This window comes from Saimiri boliviensis, chromosome 7 (assembly GCF_048565385.1).
Source record: "Saimiri boliviensis isolate mSaiBol1 chromosome 7, mSaiBol1.pri, whole genome shotgun sequence".
NCBI classification, from domain to species: Eukaryota; Metazoa; Chordata; class Mammalia; order Primates; family Cebidae; genus Saimiri; species Saimiri boliviensis.
The window spans coordinates 24,516,743-24,536,561 of NC_133455.1; the positions used below are offsets into that span (position 1 = coordinate 24,516,743).

The 19,819-nt window shown below is 43.5% G+C and overlaps 1 protein-coding gene across 1 annotated transcript in view; it reads left to right on the plus strand.

Annotated features, from left to right (window-relative positions):
• The first annotated feature begins 5,633 nt into the window (after window positions 1–5,633).
• The window catches only part of CORO1C (coronin 1C), a 90,437-nt gene continuing 76,251 nt past the window's right edge, over window positions 5,634–19,819 (plus strand). The window contains exon 1 of the mRNA XM_039471765.2: window positions 5,634–5,740. The gene's annotated coding sequence lies outside the window, so the exon portion shown is untranslated. The remainder of the gene's footprint in view (window positions 5,741–19,819) is intronic.

Here is a 19,819-nt window from a genome sequence, read left to right on the forward strand (position 1 = left end):
GGTAATTTTTTTTTTTGGTATTTTTAGTAGAGATGGGGTTTCGCTATGTTGGCTAGGATAGTCTCAAACTCCTGATTTCAGGTGATCCGCCCACCTCGGCCTCCCAAAGTGCTGGGATTATAGGCGTGAGCCACTGTGCCCAGCCTTATATGACATTGTTGAAATGGCAAAATTATAGAAATGTAGAACAGATGAGTGGTTGTCAGGGCTTGAGGGGGTGAATGGAAGGTGGAAGTGGATGTGGCTACCGAAGGGCAACAAGAAGTATCCTTGTGGTGATGGAAATATTTTGTCTTGACTGTATCAGTGTCAATATCCAGGTTATAATGTACTATAGTTTTGCAAGATGCTACCATTGGGGGAAGCTGCGTAAAGGATATGTGTGATCTCTCTCTTTTTTTGGTTCTTTTCCTTTTTACTGTACTTTAAAGTCTAGGGTACATGTGCAGAACATGCAGGATCGTTACATAGGTATACACATGCCATGGTGGTTAGCTGCATCCATCACCCCATCATCTACATCAGGTATTTCTCCTATCCTTCCCCTAGCTCCCCACCCCTTTTTTGGTTATTTTTTACTAATTTTTTTGTAGAGATGGGGTTTCACTATGTTGCCCATGGTGGTCTCAAACTTCTGAGCTCAAGCAATCCACTTGCCTTGGCCTCCCAAAGTGCTAGGATTACAGGTGTGAGCCACTGCACCTGGCCACATGTGTTCTCTCTCTCTCTCTCTCTTTCTTTTTTTAATGAGACAGAGTCTTGCTCTGTCACCCAAGCTGGGATGTAGTGGCGTGATCTTGTCTCACTGCAACCTCCACCTCCTGGGTTCAAACGATTCTTGTGCCTTAGCCTCCCAAGTAGCTGGGATTACAGGTGTGTGCCGCTGCTCCTGGCTCTTTGTATTGTTTCTTACACTTTCATGTGAACCTACAATTATCTCAAAATTGAAATTTTAATTAAAAAAAAAGGCATTTGTCTGTAGCTGGTCAATCATTCAGTATTTTTCCAGTCTCTATTTTGCAGAAAGAAGTACCCAAAGCAGTGAGAATGAAGATTTATCAATGTAAAGTGAATTTTGATACTCTCAAGCTTTGTTGTCTTCTATTGCTCAATTAGGGTTTTTGCCCACTGAGATTACTCTAAGGATTTCCAGTCTCATTTATTTAATAATATTATTATTTGCTAATGCCTCCACAGGGTAATTCACTGAGCTTCTAGGTTGCCCTAGCAACCTAAAACAAATGTCCCCATTTGGTACTCAGAAAAAATAGAAAAATGATTTGCTAAGGAGCTTCTGGATGCTGGGCCCACAGTTCTTTCCTCTTCATACATGAGCTGGCATCTATATCATGTGGGGTCTGGAATCATTCTCATTTTTCCTGATCATTAAATTTCTCTCCATCTAGCATCTGTCTTGGGCCACTTTGGAAATCACCAGCTTTTGAGAGCAAGAGAAAACTCTTAAGTCCAGCATCTCACCTGGACCTGGATTCCTCCCTTTAGGGCCAGCTTGGACAGAGCCAAGGTTTCTATCAGGCCCACAAAGCAATTGCTGTAGGTTCAAAAACAACAAGATGATGGAGTTTTCTCCCAGCAATGAGTTACGCACTTTTCCTGTTTCTGGAAGTAGCAGCTCTCAGCTGACCACATTTGGGGTAGGTATAGAGTGAGAGTGACGTGGCGTTGGTTCTGGCATTGGGTGCTTCCGGTGCAAGAATGAATTACTTCACCAAATGTAGGGCTAAGACTAGGAACTGAAAGAGGCCATGGGAAGATGAAGGCCTTGGGATCTTTTGTAGCATATTTTATGGCTGCTTTCTGGTGGCATGCTCTGGTGGGGCAACTGGTGTCATGGAAAATCTTACTTCTAATTTCATCATTATCATTTCATCACTTCTAATTTCATCATTTATCTGTGATCTCATGGAACCCCGAGATTTTTAAATTTAAATTTTAATTTCTTTCTGGCTTATTTTTTTCAGAGTCTCACTCTGTCTCCCAGGCTGGAGTGCAGTGGTGCTATCTTGGCTCACTGCAACCTCCATCTCCAAACTCGGGTTCAAGTGGTTCTCCCACCTCAGCCTCCTGAGTAGCTGGGATTACAGGCATGTGCCACCATGCCCGGCTAAATTTTGTATTTTTAGTAGAGAACGAGTTTCACCATGTTGGCCAGGCTGGTCTTGAACTCCTGACCTCAAGCAATCCGCCCACCTCAGTGTCCCAAGTGCTGGAATTACAGGTGTGAGCCATCACTCCTAGTGGGAACCCTGCGATTTTTAATCATCAACATGTTTTAAAACATCTACTTCGTGCTGGGCACTGTGTTGGGTGCTTTGCCATGTCCCAATTCATTGCATCTACACTCCTGAATACTCAAAACCACTTCCTGGAGTAAGCATTTGCATGATCCTGGTGATATATAGGCCAGGAGATCAGGGCTCAGAGAGGGGAAGTGACTTGCTCAACGTCACACAATGAGTAATAGGTGGAGCCTGGATTTAAACCTAAACCAGTCAGAATACAAAGTCCATGGTTTTTCTGTTCTGTCTTGCTGCCACAGAGACAGTTTAGTGTAATGACTAACTGGCTAAGAGTGCAGGCTCTGCATTTAGATGATGTGGGTTCTATGTGGTTCAAGCCATGTGACTTGGACAAGGAATTTAACTTCTCTGAATCTCAGTTTCTTCACCTTTATAGGTGGGGATTAGAAATCCTTTCTGGGTTTGGTGTGGTGGCTCATGCCTGTAATTCCAGCACTTTGGGAGGCCAAGGTGGGAGGATATCTTGAGCCTAGGAATTTGAGACTAGCTTGGGCAACAAAACAAGACCCCATCTGTACAACAAGTAAAAATATTAGTAAGCAAAGTGGTGTGCACCTGTAGTCTTAGCTACTCGGGAGGCTGAGGTGGAAAGATTGCTTGAGACTGCTATATAACTACCAGGCTCAAGCAATCTTTCCACCTCAGCCTCCCGAGTAGCTAAGATTCAGTGAACCAGATCGAGCTGCAGTGAACCAGATCGAGCCACTGCTGTCCAACCTGGGCAAAAGAGTGAGACCCCGCCTCAAAAAAAGAAAAAAAAAAAAGAAAAAAAAAGAATTATTTCTGTGGCCATAGGATTGTTGAGAAATTTCAGAAAAATTTTGCATGTAAAGCACTCAGATAGTGCCTAGCGTATGTAAGTGATGGATAAATGTAAGCAATAATCTGTTTCCAAAGAATAAGCCAGCTAACTCAGTGGTTTCCAGTTGGAACTCAAAGCAATTTATAATCTTCATTTTCCCCAAAGCACTCAGAACTCACTTCTATCAATGCCCCTGTTTAATTAATTAACTTAATTAACTAGTGAATTTTAAAAAGTCAACTTCTATTGGTCAAAACGAGTGAACTGTGGGCACAGTGGCTCATGCCTGCAATCCCAGCACTTTGGGAGGCTGAGGTGGGAGGATCTCTTGAGCTCAGCCAGCCTGGGCGACAGAGCAAGACTTCATCTCTACAAAAAAAAAATTTTTTTTTTTTTTGAGACAGAGTCTTGCTCTGTCGCCCAGGCTGGAGTACAGTGGCACGATCTCTGCTCACTGCAAGCTCCACCTCTCGAGTTCAAGTGATTCTCCTGCCTCAGCCTCCTGAGTGGCTGGGGATACAGGCGTGTGCCACCACACCTGGCTATTTTTTGTATTTTTAGGAGAGATGGGGTTTCACCATGTTGGCCAGGATGGTTTGATTTCTAAACCTCGTAATCTGCCTACCTTGGCCTCCCAAAGTGCTAGGATTATAGGTGTGAGCCACTATGCTCCGCCTCTACAAAAAAATTTTAAAAAATTTAGCTGGGCATGGTGGTGCGTGCATGTAGTCTCAGCTACGTGGAAGGCCGAGGTGGGAGAATTGCTTGAGCCTGGGAAGTCCGGGCTGCAGTGAGCTGTGGACTGCCCCACTGCACTCTAGGCTGAGTGATACGGAATAAGACTCTGTTTCAAACAAATTAACAAAAACTGGTGCGTTGTTTTTGAATCTCACCATATGGCAGGCACTGTAATAGGTGTTTTATCACGTTTATCTCATTTAAATGAAGTGAGTGGCAAATCTCGCTGCAGGAAGGGTGTTGAATTCCTCCTATTAGGAATGGCTAGTTGAAGGCAAAATGAAACCCATCCTTTCATTTTGTTGAGTCCCAGCAGTAGCAGCAACAGGCACTGTCTGTTGAGGGTTTATCACAAGCTAGGAACACTTCTAAGTATATGACTATTATGCTGGTGCAAAAGTAATCGCGGTTTTTGCCATTCCTGTTAACGGCAAAAAGTAATGCCATGATTACCGCTGCTAATATGATCTCATGAAACCCTGTGAGGGAGGGGCTGCTATTATCCCCATTTTACAGGTTAAGAAACTCTTAGGATAAGTAATTTGCTGTGATAGCTGTCTTAGTTCAGGTCGAGTTTGATTTATACAACACACGTTTCTGAGGCTGAAGCTTAAAATGAAAAATCCCCCTGTGAATGGCAAAGAGGCCTTGCTTTTGGGAAGTAAATAGCACTACCCCTCAGTCGATTCGGTCCCCAGGCTCTGTTTCGTCAAATCTTGGTATTTCAGAGCTTGGTATTTCAGAAAGAGACTTTGGCTAGTAACAGGACAACTTCTTCATGCTAAAGATTAGGGAATTCAGGCTCAGAGAGGTAAGAGAACTGCCTCAGGTCACACAGTCTGACGACCAGCAGAGCTGAGGCCTCTCAAATCCGGGGCTCCGACTTTCAGGCCTGGGCCGCCCAGCTATTAAGGGACTCTGGCCAGGGAAAGGAAGGGAGGAACCCTGAAGTTTCCATTCCCTCACCTGCGAAATGGGGTCAATCCCAGGCCCTCTTTGGGGTTACGTGGGTGTGGCCCAGCCCAGGGGCGGCCACCCTGCACTAAGAATGTGACAATGGACGGTTCAGGGAGGGCTGGAACTTCGGCAGTCCTCAGGGAGGTGGTGGGAGGGTGTGACGGAGCCAGGGCGGAGCCTCGGGAGCCAGAGGCGGGGATTCGAGAGTTCGGGGCGGGGCTTGAGGCTTAAGCGTTGAGGCAGGCAGTGGGCGGGGCTTGAGGTGCGAATAGGGTTGCAGCCCTTGGGCGGGGCTTCTGGAAGACGGGGCGGGGCTTCGTGAGGCGGCTGGGTGAGTTCTGAAGCAGTGCTTAGGGAACCAGAAGGCTGGTTTAAGGACTTGGATAGGCAGTGCGCGGGGTTCAGAGACGCTAATGTTCCTGTGTTAAGGGGCTCTGGGGGAATCTTTGAGGAGCCAGGGGACGTGGCCTTGCAGAGCCAAGCGGGTCAGTGGGCGGGGCTCTGAGAACCCCGCCCCAGGGTCTAAGGATCAGTGGGCGTGGCTCGGAGGCGCTTGTGGGCGTGGCCCTCCAGCCACTCAGATAACTGGAGAGTGGGGCGTGCGCTTGGGCACCGCCTGCCTCCGCGGCCCACCTGCATCCCCCGGCGCCACCAGAGGGGGCGTAGCGCGGCGTGGAACGTGGGGTGGGAAGCGGGCTTCCCCTCCCGGAAGTGGGCGTGGCGCATCGCGGCCTGGCAACCCTGGTTGGGTGCCGCGCCGTGCGGGGGCGGGGCCTACGCTCCGCGGCGGGGGCGGTGGCGGCTGCCCGTGCCCCTCCCCCGCACGGCGCTCAGTGCCAGGCGGGAGGCGGCAGCAGTTGGAGGCTTCGCCCGGCTTTGCAGCGGGGACTTCGGCGGCGGCGCCTCAGGCACCTCGGCCCGGGTGAGCGGCGCGCGCCCGGCGGGGCAGCCTGAGAGCGAGCGGAGCGGGCGGACCTGTCCTCTCAGCATGTGCCCGCGCCGGCTGACAGGAACCGGCGGGGCGAGGGGCAGGGCCGGGTGGAGGGGTCAGGGCTGGGTGGGCGCGCGGGGCGCGGGTCTACGGACTGGGGTGCAAGGGGTTAGGGCCGGGGGCTGCTGTGGGGTCTCGGGGTCTGAGGGAAAGGGAGTTGGGGACAGAACCAGTTGGCGTGGGTAGCGTGAATCAGGGTCCCTGTGGGGAGGAGGCTTTCGAGGTCCGGAACGCTTCTGGCCGGGTACTGAGCCGCGGGCCGAGGTGGAACGCGGCTGCCCAAGGAAGGCTTTTAGGGGTCAGGGATCGCCTGCTTGGGCGAGGTGCTGGGAGCGGAAGGGCTGCTCGGGGCGAGGCGCAGAGGCCAGGGGCTCCAGGCCTGGGGACGGGGTTTGGGCCGCCCCAGGGAGCAAATGGGTGGGGGCGAGCAGGAGCCTGGCTCACGTGGGGCCGGGGCGAGCTGGGCCTTGAGTCGGTAGGGGCGAGGGCGGCCGCCTGGCCTCCGGGTTGTCTGGCTTTGGGTGCGAGGCCAGCTCTGGGTCCTGCAGATCTCGGTTGGGGGTCAGGCAGGGCGGGGCAGGGCTGGAGCTGGAGTACTGTGGGTGGGAGCGGCTTGGGACGAGGCTGAGCCTGGCGGAGGGAGCAGAGGGCTGGGACTGGCTGGGGTTTAGGAGGGGAGGAACGAAGCAGGAAGGCTGTCGGGTCGGGGGCCCGGGGCGTCCGAGTGAACTGGATGATTCAGAGGTGTGTTCCCCTAATAGCGGGGCAGCTGGCGAGGGACGCAGGAAAAACGAGCTAGGTGCAGGTGGGGCCCCGCTGCGCCGAAATGACTGAGGGTGAGGTCGGATGTAGAGGGTGGGAATGCAGAAACCGAGCTCTCCCGCCTGTCCCCACCGGCGCACGCTCCCCAGCTCTCCGTCTCTCAAACGATTTGAATGTGTTGGGGGAAGTGGCAGGCTGCGGAGAGAGCCGAGAAGAAAGGGGCTTCCTCTGGGAAGGAGGCGCTGGCCCTGCCATCCTTTTTTGGGAGTGTTCAAAGGATTTTGAACGCTGGAAAAGGAATCGTAGGCTTTACTGCATCATGGTTTAGAAACACATCCTATATTTGGCCGTAATGTAGGCTGCCCTTGTTTTGTGGTGTCTGAAGTGCTTGCTCTACACGTTGCAAACGTGGGATTTAGAGTGCGAAGCAAATTGCAAGTTGTTCATTTCCCCCAGCGTAGTAAGATACAAAGGCTTTTCTCTCCTATAAGACATTTGAAAAGAATTGACTGCAGTGTGTGTTTAATGAACTGGTACTGGGTGGCGAATATATTTACTTTTGGAAATAGTTATCACAAAATATTAGGCCCTCTTACCGCAGCCTTTCTGCTTGGGATTACGTTCTAAAACAGTACTTGTCGGGCTCCTAGTCACTCTATATAATAATGCATCTCATTGTCCTTATCTGGCAGAACGTTCTCCTGACACCAGGGCCTGCTAGAATAGACAGAAACATGATTAAGTATAAGCAGTTACTTTGTACCGTCTGTTCAATTGTGAAGATATCTGTTTAATATTAATTTACTTTCTGCATTCCCTGTAAAACTGAAGAAATGTGCAAAATTTATTTTGTACTTGATTCTGTACACTTCAGATGATTAAAGGAAACTAATATTTTTGGCTTGGAGGTATGTTTCACAGTTATAATGTTTGGTTATGAAGCATAATAATAGTAAACATCGGATCTGAGAGATTACATAAATAAGTAGGAAAAAAAAGTGAAATAAAACTGAGAATTGGCTGGGCGCGGTGGCTTACTCCTGTAATCCCAGAACTTTGGGAGGCCAAGGTGGATGGATCACGAGGTAAGGAGATCGAGACCATCGTGGCCAATATAGTGAAACTCCGTCTCTACTAAAAATACAAAAATTAGCTAGGCATGGTGGTGTGCGCCTATAGTCCCAGCTGCTCGAGAGGCTGAGGCAGGAGAATTGCTTGAACCTGGGAGGCAGATGTTGCAGTGAGCCGAGATCACACCACTGCACTCCAGCCTGGCAACAGACCGAGACTCCGTTTCAAAACAAAAAAACAAAAAACTGAGAATTGTGTTGTACATGAGGTCTTGAAATGCAGTGTTTTGTGGTAGATGGTAGTCAAGTGTACTGAGGATTGAAGAAAGATTTGGTATAAAGGTCAGGTACATACATTTTTGCCAAATATAGAACGTATCTTGCCCATATTTATTTTTGATTACTGTGGAAGGTACATTAAAGCCTGATGACTTTTAATAGATACACATACTGATGAAACATCACTGCACACAATATTGAATTTTTCATGATCCTTTGTTACTTTGCTGGCATATTGTGCTAATCATCATTTATGTTGATTTATGTATAGTTTAGGATTAGATTCAGTGTCGGTGAATAGCAGTTTTTTAAACACTGCTGGTTTTTTTGATAGAAGTTTTATGTTTACCTGTTACTTCTGGGATCCACTCCAACCATGAGGAGGAGAGTCACTCTAATGCCTACGAGATGGAATATTCAAAAGGATAAATATCAATTCTTAGTAATGTAAATATGTATGTTGATGAGTGTCTTCTTTATAATGGCAGAATATTAATTTCTCATGTTTTGATTTGTCACAAGCTGGTACTTTAGAAACATATTATTAATTGGGCTGTTTTACCTTTGACCTCTTTTCCACGGGTGGAGCAATAATAAATTTGAGAGCTACTTGCATTTTCAGGGTACACATCCATGTGATAAAACCTCTTAAGCTTGTTCTCCATGTGTGACTTCTCTGTGTTATTCTGTCCTTGGATTATGGAAACTTTTTTCTGACACTTGTATGTCTTCTTAAACTTAAGATACGTTTTCTGTATTAAAACATGGAATTCTTCATGAATATTTCAGTATGACCTAGTACCTAGAATGTTAAGTAACAGAATCTCTCTGGGTTTTCTTTGCCCTAGTTCAGATCCTTTAAAGTGATTGAACAAGATTCTGTACTCCTTTCTGAGCATTTTGTATTTCAAGAGTGCAGAATGGAATTTTGTTCGTTTTATAACAGCTTCATTTAGACATGCCACACAGTTCACTCATTTAAAGTGTACAGTTCAGTGGTTTTTGGTATATTCACAGAGTTGTGCAGCTGTCTCCACAGTCAATTTTAGAACATTTTCATCACCCCAAAAAAGAAACCCCATATCTCTTAGAAGTCCTTCCTCACTAGTTCCTGGCCTCTGCAGCCCTAGGCAACCACTAATCTACTTTCTCTATGGATTTGCCTGTTTCGATGATTCGTATAAATGGAATCATACAATATGTAGTCTTCTCTGTCTTGCCCTTATTTAGCATATTTTCAAGGTTTATGTATGTTGTAGTATTGTATAATACTTTATTCTTTTTTAATTTTTATTTTTTGAGATGGAGTCTTGCTCTGTTGCCCAGGCTAGAGTGCAGTGGTACAATCTCAGCTCACTGCAACTTCCACTTCCCTGATTCAAGTGATTCTCCTGCTTCAGTCTCCCAAGTAGCTGGGATCTCAGGTGCCCACCACCATGCCTGGCTAATTTTATGTATTTTTAGTAGAGACAGGGTTTCACTGTGTTGGCCAGGCTGGTCTTGAACTCCTGACCTCAGGTCATCTGCCTGCCTCGGCCTCCCAAAGTACTGGGATTACAGGCATGAGCCACTGCACCTGGCCACTTCATTCTTTTTTTTAATGGTCAAATAATATTCCATTGTATGGATATGCTGTATTTTGTTTATCCATTCATCAGTTCATGACCATTTGGGTATTTTCCCTTTTTGGCTATTATGAATAATACAGTGAACATATGTTTTCATTTCTCCTATTTATCTAGGAATGTAATTGATGGGTTGTAAGGTAACTTGATCGAAAGAATTGCCAGACTCCTCCAAAGCAGCTGCACCATTTTACAGTATTCATAAGAGTATAAGAATGTTCTAAATTTTCCGCATTCTTGCCAACACTTGTTACTCTTTTTTTTATTCTAGCCATATGTTTCCTAATGAGTAATGATGCTGAGCATCTTTTCATGTGATTGGTGAACATTTGTGTATGTAATCTTTGGAGAAATGTCTATTCAAATGCTCTGCCCATTTTTTAATGGGTTGTCTTTTTTTTTTTTTTTTTTTTTTGAGACGGAGTTTCGCTCTTGTTACCCAGGCTGGAGTGTAATGGCGTGATCTCGGCTCACCGCAACCTCCGCCTCCTGGGTTCAGGCAATTCTCCTGCCTCAGCCTCCTGAGTAGCTGGGATTACAGGCACGCGCCACCATGCCCAGCTAATTTTTGTATTTTTAGTAGAGACGGGGTTTCACCATGATGACCAGGTTGGTCTCGATCTCTTAACCTCGTGATCCACCCGCCTCGGCCTCCCAAAGTGCTGGGATTACAGGCTTGAGCCACCGCGCCCGGCAATGGGTTGTCTTTTTATTGGTGTTATAAAAGTTGTTCATGTATTCTAGATTCAAGTGCCTTATCAGCTGTATGATTTGCAAGAATTTTCTTGCATTCTGACATGTCCTTTCAATTTTTTGATGGTATCCCCTTTTAGGCACAAACATTTTAAAATTTGATGATTTGCAATTTATGCATAATGGAGTCTTACTGGTTAGAAATTAGACCTTAAACCACACCCTCATCAATAATATTTTGGTTATATAAATTAAAACCCAAATGTGAAAGGACTGGGGAAAGGTTTCTTTCTTTTTTTTTTTTTTTCCCTAAATATACATTCCCCTATAGAATATATAGGAATATCTAGTTTTTTTTTTTCTTTTTTTTTTTTTTTTGAGACAGAGTTTTGCTCTTGTTGCCCAGGCTGGAGTGCAATGGTGCAATCTCGGCTCACCAAAACCTCTGCCTCCGAGGTTCAAGCAATTCTCCTGCTTCAGCCACCTGAGTAGCTGCGATTACAGGCTTGCACCACCACGCCCGGCTACTTTTGTATTTTTAGTAGAGATGGGGTTTCTCCATGTTGGTCAGGCTGGTCTCAAGCTCCTGAACTCAGGTAATCTACCCACCTTGGCCTCCCAAAGTGCTGGGATTACAGGCATGAGCCACCGTGCCCAGCCAAAGGTTTGAATTAATTCATTTTAAGATAGGCTGTAGATAAAAAAGGTTTCATCAGAGAACATGCTGTTCACCTGTTCAAATCCTCTGGCAGCCTCACCTTTACCCACAGAATGAAGTTCAGACTTCTTAATGAGTTGTGGATTCAGGTGGGCTCTGATTTCAGCCTGCCTTATTTCTATTTCCCTTCCTGTGTCTTCATCTCCAGTGTCACTCCCTGAAACATCCCAGCTTTCAAATCTTGTGATGAATTTATTACTCCATCCCCTTTCTACTTCTAGAATCCCACTTGTCCTTTGGGACGTTGATCATGTTTTCCTCCCCAAAAACTTCTTCATCTCACAGGCAGACATTTGTCCGGGCTGTCATGTATTATATATTCACCATGACTGTTTGCTGCAAGTAACTAGACCTGAATTTGAGCTTGTAGTCTGAAAGGTGCTTTTCGACACAAGGCAGAATGCAATAGAGCAATTCACATGAACGGCAGACTGAGATTCTCTTGTTCATAGCTTGGTCATTAGTGCTTACTGATATTCACTGAATGAGTGATTATTTATTGAAGTTAACTGTAAAGATCCTGAGGTCAGTGGGTTTCTCTGATTATCATTAATGTCTTTACTGCCTATGTTAAAATGACATGAATGGGGTAATTCCCTTTTGCCTTTCTGGCATACAAGTCCAGCTCTTACCAAAAAGTGCTCAGATTTAAAAGTGAGTGTTTAAAACATTTCCGCAAGGAGAGAACATTCTTGGCCAGGTTCTTTCCCCCTGATGAACAGTAATGACTGGCACACAATCTTCTCAGTAGGGCACATGGCCAGGGAACACAATTTAGTCACACCAAATGCATATGGGCCAACCGTGATAGTATTTGATCAGTTAGTACTGGAACTACTCTGTCACACTCATGAGAATGGTTATATACTTTCTTTTCATTCATTTTTTTAAAAAAATATTTTGCAGAGATGGAGTCTTGCTATGTTGCACAGGCTGGTTCTGAACTCCTGGACTCAAGCAAGCCTCCTACCTTAGCCTCCAAAAGTGCTAGTGCTGGGATTACAGACGTGATCCACCACACCCAGCTTCTTCTTTCTTTTATTCATGCTCTCTTCTCTTGGGGCATCTGACTTAAGTTAGTATTCTTTATATTTTATGTTCTTATGTTCATTTTAAAAATGCTTTAATTAAAAATATTTCACTCTGAGCATGGTGGCTCACGCCTGTAATCCCAGCACTTTGAGAGGCTGACGTGGCGGATCATGAAGTCAAGTTTGAGACCAGCCTGGCCAACATGGTGAAACCCTGTCTCTACTAAAAATACAAAAATTAGCCCAGTATGGTGGCATGCACCTGTAGTCCAAGATACTTGGGAGGCTGAGGCAGGAGAATTGCTTGAAACTTGGGAGGTGGAGGCTGTAGTGAGCCAAGACTGCACCATTGCACTCCATCCTGGGTGACAGAGTTGCAGTCCAGCCCGGGTGACAGAGGAAGGTCTGCCTCAAAAAAAAAAAAAAAAATTCACTTAGCACCTTTCTGAGAATTGGGAGAAGCCTGTTGGCCATTTTGGGATACCTTTTCTTTTTTTGGGTTTGTTAAAGCTTGGATTGTGTCGAGGTAGTACAGAAGAGAAAGAAAACTGTCAACTTTTTTGTCTAATTAGAGACAGTGAGCTATGGGTACCTTCTATAGTTCTCATTCTAAGAGAGTTTTGTATATAGGGGAACTGAGGCCATGAAGATGCAGGCCTTTACAGCCAGATTGAGCTGGACTTCACTCTCAGCTCCACTTCTTGCTAGCTGTGACTTTGGCACTTCCCTCACCTCCTGAGTTTCACTTTCCTCCTCTGTAGGGTGGAAATGCAAAAGGCTTACCTTGCAGGCTAAATTGACAAGATTAAGCGAGGAAAATTATATGAAGTACCTAATACAGAGGAGGTACTGAATACATTCCTGTTCCCTCTCTTCACTCTTTTTTTTTTTTTGAGATGGAGTTTCACTCTCGTTACCCAGGCTGGAGTACAATGGTGCCATCTTGACTCACCGCAACCTCTGCCTCCTGGGTTCAGGCAATTCTCCTGCCTCAGCCTCCCGAGTAGCTGGGATTACAGGCACGCGCCACCATGCCCAGCTAATGTTTTGTATTTTTAGTAGAGACGGGGTTTCACTATGTTGACCAGGTTGGTCTCGATCTCTTGACCTCGTGATCCACCCGCCTCGGCCTCCCAAAGTGCTGGGATTACAGGCTTGAGCCACCGCGCCCGGCCTCGTCACTCTTAAATGTCTGTTAATGAGTGGAATTGCAGAGAAGCAAATAGAGTAAGTTTAATACATTTTACATCTGACATTAAGCTATTAAGCATATGTATTCCCACTCCCACCTGAGGATTTTAGACTTTGAATCAAAGTTGAGTCCCTGAAGAGGGCAAAAAATGTCCAATTTTAGGATGGGAAGGTGGTGTTAAAAACACCTTCAGTGTTTTTGCATCTCTCTGAATTGGAAATGTCTATTCAGACAGTCTTCTCTATTCAGATCTGTGTATTCAGTCTCTCTGCCTGCCTGCCTGTCTGTCGATTTTAAGGAAAAGGTTAGTTCCTGGCAAAAGATCGATTTTTTTTTTTTTTTTTTTTTGGGATTTGAAGGAAATTGCTGCAGTGCTTGAGATACTCTTCTGGTTACAATGTAATAAACTATAACATTCTGTGTGGGGAAAAGAGCCTCTGTAGTTTTATGGGATGTTAAATTAGGCCTGTCATTTGGATCCTACATTAATAACAAAAACACAGTTCTTCATGTTTGTTGCAGTGCAGTAATGAGTAACTAATCTAATGGAAAGGTCAGAGTGAGAGAGAGACTGGAATATAAATGGGAGTTGGAAGGCCTATACATTGTATGTGGAAGGCAGTTGTATGTGTTACCCTTTGGTCAAGCAGTCTACATTTCTTTTTTAAAATGTTTGGATAATGGACTATATTTGGCATCAGTATGTCACCATCTTTTTAAGAATATATCATTTTAGGGAGATTTGGGAGATTATTACTCAGGTCTAGAGGTCCTCATTCTTGACTGCCCTGTGATGATTATCTGTGGACCTTTATGAACCCAGCTGCCTGGGCTTGAGTTCCCTGGTGACTCTGAATCACAGCCAGAGCAGGAAGCACTGTGAGCTGGTCTATTCCTCATTTTACAGATAAGGGGACGTTGGTGGCAGGAGCTTGACAGATTTACCCAGGATCAGGAACTTAACTGTCCCTTCCTTTCTTCCTCCCACCCCACCTCCACCTCATTGCATGTGTACTATGAATTAAGTTTTATAGTTAGTAGTGTGGATTTATAGTATTGTGTGGATTTTTTTTTTTTAAAGAATGTGAACCTGACATGGCTTTCTCTTTTTAATCTTTGACCAGTGCAACAGTTCCATTCTTTAAACCTTTTGCCGTGGTCTTTTGCCAGATCTGCAAACTGAGCCTCTTCACAGGGTTTTCTTCAGTTAATCACGTTTGGTAGCTCAGACCTATGTTGTTGTTGCTTTTTCCCACATGTTGAGGTTGTGCATGTATTAAACTGTGAAACTTGGTCCGGGTTTTTAGAAGGATTTTTAGATGCATTTTTAGAAAACTTGAAAATATGTGATATATCTTGGATAAACCTTTGATAAACTTGATTTTCTGTTTTTAATGTAAAGCTCCATGATAATATTTTATTGATCCTTTTAAATTTCCTCAATCTTATAATCTGACCATTAGTAAGCAGTGATTTTAAAGATTTATCTTGTATTTGGAATTTGTCTTGTATTTGGAAGACCATTTATTATTGCAAAGATGCCTTTGCATTGCATCTTGCCAGAAAAATTGGCATTAGTAGGCTGTCTGTATTTGAAAACACCAAGTTTAGACAGGAACTACACAGGCCCAGTACTGGAACTATCAATATATAGATTGTAACAGATATAATGAAAACCACTTAGGATTAGCAAAAGTTGATTATTGTTTCACAATGTGGTCGTTCTGTCTTTGGGAAACGAAGACAGACTGCAAATCCTGTCACATGGTGGTTTGATGCAAGAGCCTTTCTTGCTTCATTGTGGAATTGGGTATGTGTCCCCATGTCTCAACAACTGCTGAGGTCTTCTTTCTGGATTAACAAAGCTGTAGATTTTTCATTTCATGAGAGACCATAGTAGACATACATGGGAAAGGAAGTGTTGGGAGAGTGAAGCCATTGGGGTGTATTTTCCACTCTTGACATCATAGGGGTGCTTGACAAAATTCACAAGCACCTCTTTCTTACGACAAATGTTTAATCACCATTATTTGCCTACCTTACAGGAAAGATACTTAAATTCCTTTTCATAATGGCCAAGCATTCTTTTCTAGTTAAAGATTCTAATTCCTTTCATTCTTAGGAACTTAAGGAATTGACGGATTTATTATCATAAAAATTCAGATGCGGTTGGAGTAGGGAGTGAGGAACACATGTGAACCTGTGCTGTCATCTCTGTTAAGCAGAGGGATTTATTAGGAAACTAGTCACTTTAGAAGCTAGTTGGTGAATTAATTTTGTGGTTAGTAGTATCTTTAGCTTAACATTGTCATCCTAGTTTTTCTTGGCAAGCAAGAGCGAGTCTGGAGCCAATGAGGGCTGGCCACAGTTCTTTGGGGGTGATATTTAATAAGATGCACATTGTCTGTTTCAGAAATAGAGTAACTGTTTTTTAGTCTTTCTCTTTTGTGGGCCACTGTTGCTTTACAGTGCTACCATAGGAAAAGATAAGTTGGAAGTCTTCTTTTTTCTCTCTAAGACTGCTAGTTTGGTCTTTTTATGCATTATGACAATGTCTTGAATGCAGTGGACTGAATTACTTGGTTGAGTGGAACAAATAATGTATCAACCATCAAAGGATGGTTATGAACCATGTGTTTCTCTGAAAGTGAATGAGCAAGAGCCCAGATGAAATTTCTGTTTTGGAGGCAGGCAGTGTATACATTCGGTCCCCAACTCAAGACTAGGTTGTGCTCCAGAGTCTAACTCAGTTATTTGGAACTCAGATCTACTAGTAGTAATTTCTATCTACTCATTTTTTGTGTTGATTCAGCATTGTAAGTGGTGAGTACATTCCCAGCCTAGACTGAAGGAGTCTGAAAGAATCTGTTTAAGTCACAGCAGCTTTTGAAATTGTCAGTAGTTATAGTGGAATTCTGGATCTTGGGAGGTGGTAGTCATGTGAAAGAGAAGTAAAGACTCATGCCACATGCCCCAAAAGCCTCCTTGTGCAGGCTGTGTGGCATCCAGAGTCCTCATGCCACTGCAGCCCTGTAGGTCTATACTGGCCTTCCATGTCCTTCGTCTTCCTTCATCTCTCTCTTAATTTGAAGCTTCTATTCCCCTGGTTAAGTTGACTTCCTTTAAATCATGGTAGCAAAGCACATGGTTCAAATTCATTTCCCTAATATGTTCATAGATTATCACAGTTTTTACTAGACTGCCACTGTTATTCAGGGTTTGGATGACTACAGGCTTTATTCATATAATTTCACTCATGTCCTTTAATCCTTTTAGATGTGTACAATGTTAATATTTTTAAAGAGGAGGTTCTTTACTGATAAACAGATTGTCTCTTTGAAATGTTTGCATTCAGTCATTGCAGCAAGGTTTCAAGGGGAAAGTTGAGCAGAAAGTCAGGCAGAGCCCATGTAGGGAGGCTAGTCCTGATGCCTGGAATCAGGAAGAAACCATGCCTGCGTTAGAAAGGTTCTTCCTGTTACTCCAAAACAGTCACTCTGCTAAATTGTTTTTCAAAATACTTATGATCCCTTTTTTTCCTTTTCCATTTGGGAACTTCACTACTTGAAGGATCTTAGGTTTTGGCAAAGTGGTTTGGTTTCTGTGACCTTTGGAAAGTTGATTAGGGCATAGTAGTGATTGTAAATTGGAGCATCTTGTACTGGCCAGAGCTAGGCACTGGTCTTGTCTGCTTTTCTGTTCTTTTATAAACTAATCAAGAAAACCACTTTTTTCATCAAATAGTAGGAAATAATTGACCTCTCCTTTCTGTTAGTGCTTCTGTGAAGGATTTGAACTACCTGGTTTCAAAGAACTCTTCTCATTCAAACATTTTATGATGCAAAATATATTAGGAACTTGATTTTTCTGGTGTCATTTAAAAAATTCGTATTCATAAAGTCTGTTATAGCAAGCTTAATGTTTTGATTTACTTTTCTTTTCTTTTTTTTTTTTGAGACGGAGTTTCACTCTTGTTACTCAGGCCGGAGTGCAATGGCGCGATCTTGGCTCACCGCAACCTCCGCCTCCCGGGTTCAGGCAATTCTCCTGCCTCAGCCTCCTGAGTAGCTGGAATTACAGGCACATGCCACCATGCCCAGCTAATTTTTTGTATTTTTAGTAGAGACGGGGTTTCACCATGTTGACCAGGATGGTCTTGATCTCTTGACCTCGTGATCCACCCGCCTCGGCCTCCCAAAGTGCTGGGATTACAGGCTTGAGCCACCGTGCCCGGCCCCTGATTTACTTTTAAATTATGTAAAAGTTTAAGAAATACGTCACAAGCCTCCTCCCGCCCTCAACCACATGACTCTTTGATGCTGAATTCTGCAGTATAGACTGTGAGCGCTGTGGGAATTCAGGAGACAGGCGTTGGAGAGTCAGTGTGTGTGGGACTCTGAAAGTGAGATCCTGCCTGAGGGTGTGCCTGATAGTACTGGGGTGACTCAGAACTGGTGTAATTAAGGCAGAGTAGTGGAAGATGGTAGATGAGATGGCCCAGATTGTGAAAAGTCATGATAATAGGTTATGCATTGATACAATACGTTAAAGTGTGAATATTGTAGTGTGAATATAGAGTAGTGGAAGATGGTAGATGAGATGGCCCAGATTGTGAAAAGTCGTGATAATAGGTTATGCATTGATACAATACGTTAAAGTGTGAATATTGTTTGGTTATGGGAGATATAAAGGTACATGAAAGCTATAAAGGTGGATGAAGTTAGATGAAATTACACTTTCACTAGTGTTAGTGATTTCTTTGCTAATACGAATTACATTTGAGATTAAATGACTAGAAATTGAGTATAGAATTATTTTCTAGTTTGTGAAAATTAACACCTTATGATACTGCTATATTCCATGTTTCTTAAAGGCAGAGAATATCTTACCTTTTTTTTGTGCCTCCATTTCCTAGCATATTGCCTGGTACACAGTAGCTGCTCAATAAATGTTAATTGAGTAACTGAATTTCAACTTTGCATGATACACTTGTGATATTGTCTTTCCATTCTCCTAGAAGATGAAAGGAATAAAGATGTATCTTATGGCCTAGGACTACTAATTGTAAATATTTGCTTATTAAATTATGTTACTTAATAAGCTAACATTATAATTTTCATTATAAATATGTTAGTAAGATGTTTATATGTGTAAATTTACACACACACAGACATATATACACATTCCTTTATTGAAACATGTTTTATTTGTAAAGCAAATTTTGGAGTTTTGATTATTTAAAGCATGTATTCTGATAAAAAGGAGGATAACACAGCATTTTGGTACTTCATGCAAATTTACTTAATTGATTTCTTGAATAAGTTGAAAATATTGGTGCCTTATGACTATTTTAGCTCTGGTTAGCAAGTTTGTGTGTGTGTGTGTGTGTGTGTGTGTGTGTGTGTGTGTGTATGTGTGTGTGTGTGTATTTGAGACAGGGTCTTGCTCTGTCACCCAGGCTAGAGTGCAGTGGTATGATTGAAGTTCATTGTAGCCTCACCCTCCTAGGCTCAAGTGATCCTCCCACCTCAGCCTCTTGAGTGGTTGGGATTATAGGCATATGCCACTATGCCTGGCTAATGTTTTAATATTTTTGTAGAAATGGATTCTCCCTGTGTTGCTCAGGCTGGCTTCCAACTTCTGGGTTCAAGCAATCCTCTTGCCTCAGCCTCCCAAAATGCTGGCATTATAGGCGTGAGCCACTGTGCCTGGCCTGGTTACCAAGTTTGACTTTAGAATCAATGAAGTAACATCCCAATGGAAGCATGCTTTCATTCCCATATTTGGGAAGCATGAGAAGGGAAGGGAGGGGAAGAACCATAATTTCTGTCAAGGGGATTTAAAGTTAAGGTAGCCATTGAAAAAGCTGTTTCCCTTCACTATCTTTGTCAGGTTTCTCATCCTTTAATGCGCTATTGTCATTGCCTCATGTTCTCCCTGGAGGAGGAGGTAAGGTGGAGGTTTGTCCGCAGTGGACCTGTAGGTGTTCCCCACCCAGCGCCAGATAAATCATCGGGCAGGTCTTAGGGCATTTGAGTGACTCCTGGAGCCCCAAGGATTTAATGTATTTAAGAATTCATTTGAAATGAGAATTTGACAAGAACCGTGTTAAGATAGGATGAATTGTGCACCACTTCAACTGTTAAAATAATCTCTATTGCTTAGGACTTCATTTATACTTATTAAAGTTTGAAAAACTGTAAACTTTGGTTTGTATTGTATTCCTGATAAGCGGTCACAAGAAATGAATTAGTTTGTAATTGCATTTGTGTATATATGTGTAGGTGTTATTTCTGGCAGTTTTTAGAGTACCATAAACCATAAATGTAGTTGTTTAAAAAAGAATTAGGGATAGGAAGCCCTGGATCTTTTTGCTGGCCTTCTACTCAAAATTATTTTAAAATTATTTGTTCTACTTTCATTTAAGGAATAGATAATTTCTCTTTTAGTTACTATTATGATGTCTAATTAATTTAACATAGAGAATTAAAGATTATAATTTTCCAGTCTTGATACAGTTTCAAAGGAAAATGGATTTGTGAGAGTTAGGGCTAGAGTTTTATCAGCTAAGCCTGTTAAAAGCTTCTTGTAGTAGAGTATTCAGTCTTAGAATATTTAGCCCAAATGTTTTCTTCTGAAA